We start from the raw sequence: 3189 nt of genomic DNA on the forward strand, positions 1-3189 counted from the left end.
GACCTGGATCACTACATTTTTCAGGTAATCCTCCCATTAAAGTAGATGTAGAACTACCTAAAGGAATAGTTTCTAATTCATTAATTTTGTCTTTATGGATACATAAGTCTTTTAGAAACTTTGCATATTTAGGTACCTGCTGAATAACATCAAAAAGGGGAACATTTACCTCAACCTTTTTGAATATCTCTACCATTTTAGGATCGGGGTCCAGCTGCTTCCTGGGCTTCCTTGCAAGTTGTGGAAATGGAACGGGAGTAGTGTTTTCTGTGGTGCCTGCGCCTTTTGGTGCTTCCTCCTATGGTTGAGCTATTTTTTCTTCAGCTATGTCCTGTATATCCTCTTCCTCTCAACATCTTCGATTTCTACCACCTCTTCAGCTGAGGCGTATTCTGGTGAGCTTGGTTCCTCCTGATTCCTCTCCTGCAATGTGGTTCCGGACCTCAGGGTGATGGCATTAATGCCTCCCTTTGGGTTGGGTAATGGTTGAGAGGGGATTCCAGTGGTGCTTGAAGGTTTGTTATTGGAATTTTGTGCTGGTACAAACTGTGTCATAAAAGCTTGCATAGTAGAGGTGAGACCATTCAGACTGGCATTAATACTATTCATGATGTTACTTTCCATGGCCTGTTGTCTTTTCTCAAAAGATTACAGTAGGTCTTCAGTAGAAGGTGATGAAGAATGGGTAAATTGAGAGGTCTGCTGCTGATTGTTCTGTGGTCCTTGGTTCTGCCTCAGGTGAGGTGCTCTGTAAGGTTGATTTTGCTGCCTGTTGTTGTTATTGTTCCACCTCTGATTTTTCTGATTATCTCTGCCTCCTCTGTTATTGTTGTCCCTCCAATTCTGGTTTGAATTGTCCTGCCATCCATGGTTATTATTTCCACTTTGATTTTACCCTTGATTGGGACGGTCATAGAAGTTGTGAGTGGATGCCACCATGTTGTCTTCTTGTTGGAGCTGTGGGTATTCATCAGTGTAATGGCTGTAATTAGCACAGATTCCGCAAATTCTTTGTGGGACCAGTTGTTGGTTTTGCTGTGGTGGAGGAGGTTGAGCTTGCTGAGCTTGTTGATTCAACTGTATTTGCTTCAGCAAGTTGGTCATTTCACAGATGCCTTCACGTAGAGCAGCAGTCTCGCTGCTAGAAGATACTTCTGCAACAGCTTTTGAACGGCCTTGCTTCTGTCTGTGGTTCCTAGTGGATTCAGCTAAATCACTGATTAATTGCCAAGCTTCATCAGTGGTCTTGTACTTCTTCATAGACCCATTGCTGGCACTTTCCAGTATGGTCTTATCTTGGGGCCTCATACCCTGTGTGATATAGCTGAGTAGCACGATCTTGTCAATCATGTGGTGGGGGCATGGTTCCAGAAGATTATTGAAGCGCTCCCAGTATTCAAAGAGAGTCTCATTGTCATCCTGAACAATTGTGGAGATATCCTTCCTTAGCTTATCAGTGACTTCAGATGGGAAGAATTTCTCCAGAAACTCCTTTCTGAGTGTATCCCAGTTGGATACATTTGCTAGAGGTTGAGTGTAGTACCACTCTCTTGCTTTTCCCTCAAGAGAAAACAGAAAAGCTTTCAGCAGTATTGAAGTTTCATCAGTGCCATCACGCCTGACAGTAGAACAGGCTGCCTGGAAATCTCTCAAGTGCTTGATAGGCTCTTGAGCAGGTAAGCCATGAAACCTGGGCATCAAATTTAGCAGTGCGGGCTTTATTTCAAAATATGTAGCTACCGCCGGATGATGCGCTTGAAACGGTTGCATTGTAAAATTAGGGGCTCCTTCCTCCTGGATGGTAACTCTCCTAGCTGCCATGTTTTCTGCACGTAAAACAACCGAATCAGTAGAACGGGGGCTGGTTTCTTCCTCAGATTCACTTTCAGATCCGCCCTCAGAGCGGGCTAACCGACGTTGTTCTCGCCTTATTCGTGAAATTGTCCTTTCAATTTCAGGATCGAATATTAACAAGCACGGATCAGGAAGTGAACGCGTCATTTGACGGAAGAAACATGCAGCTCATAGTAGCAAAATAAAAAAAATGCAGATAAATAAATTCTAATTAATAAAATTAGCACTCTATTGCAACTCCCCGGCAACGGCGCCAAAAATTGATGAGATGCAGAAGCTAGTGAATTAAAAATTATTAAAATGGTTACGTTGCAAGTATAGTTCTTAACTCACCGAAAATCTGCCTATCAATTTAGAAATATGTCACAGAATTAAATTAAAAATTACTGCGAGTTTTAAGTCCCAGGTCGTCTCCCAACGAGTTGCAGAAAAGTGTGCTATCTTATTAATCAGATGTTCCAAGAAGTTGAGCTAAGTAAATTGGAATGTAAATTGAGGGAAGTTAAATAATATGAATAAAAGCCTTGACTGGGAGTTGATTGGTTGAAATTTCTATTATTGGTGGAGTGATTGTAAGATTAATTTATAATTAATGGTTGTTCTGTTTGGTTATCCTTTACTGAGTAAGGGAAAGTCAAACAAGCTAGAATGCCAGATCTGTTCACAAGTTGCAACCCACTTAGTTCAAAGGGATTGGCGTTGGTGACAGGATAGCAATCCAACATTTAACCCAATTACAAATTTCTCTTTAATCCTTCCAACCAAAGAGTTCCTTTTAATCAACTCCCCATCAAGTAAGGAAACTACTCACGCATTGTAAATAAAGAATCCATAGCATATGAAAGGGAATTAAAAGAAGACATGATTATCGGAATTGAAATTAAATTAAAAAGAAATAATCCTTGCATTAAATAATCATAAAAGTATTCAAATAACAAAATTGAACAAAACAAGGAACATGGAAGAATAAAACCAAGTTGAGAAAACGAACTAGAATGACGAAGTCTTGATGAGGGAATAACTCTTCTCAATGTTCCAATGCTAAGACCAATTGAAAATTAAAATTCTAAAACCTAGAGAGTAAAAACTAGATCTGAAACTGTCTCTGAATGAATCTGTTAATTATTTCTGCATGTTCTCTGACTCTAGTCTGCTGTTCCGGGCCGAAAACTGGGTCAAAATAGGGCCCAAAATCGCCCCCAACGAATTCTAAAGATTATGCAGATTGAACATGTCACGCGATCGCGTCATCCATGCGGACGCGTCATTCGTGCTTTTCCTCGCCACGCGTTCGCGTCGTCTATGATACCGCGTCGCCAGAACTTTTCCAATTCG

General features: G+C 40.9%; 1 non-coding gene across 1 annotated transcript; it reads left to right on the plus strand.

The window, feature by feature from the left end:
- Nucleotides 1-1344: 1344 nt before the first annotated feature.
- On the plus strand, nt 1345-1452 carry LOC112761415 (small nucleolar RNA R71). Its single transcript, XR_003181808.1, has one exon. It is a non-coding gene; the product is annotated as a small nucleolar RNA R71 (small nucleolar RNA).
- The last annotated feature ends 1737 nt before the right edge of the window (nt 1453-3189 follow it).

Source organism: Arachis hypogaea, chromosome 16 (assembly GCF_003086295.3).
Source record: "Arachis hypogaea cultivar Tifrunner chromosome 16, arahy.Tifrunner.gnm2.J5K5, whole genome shotgun sequence".
In the NCBI taxonomy this organism is placed as follows: domain Eukaryota; kingdom Viridiplantae; phylum Streptophyta; class Magnoliopsida; order Fabales; family Fabaceae; genus Arachis; species Arachis hypogaea.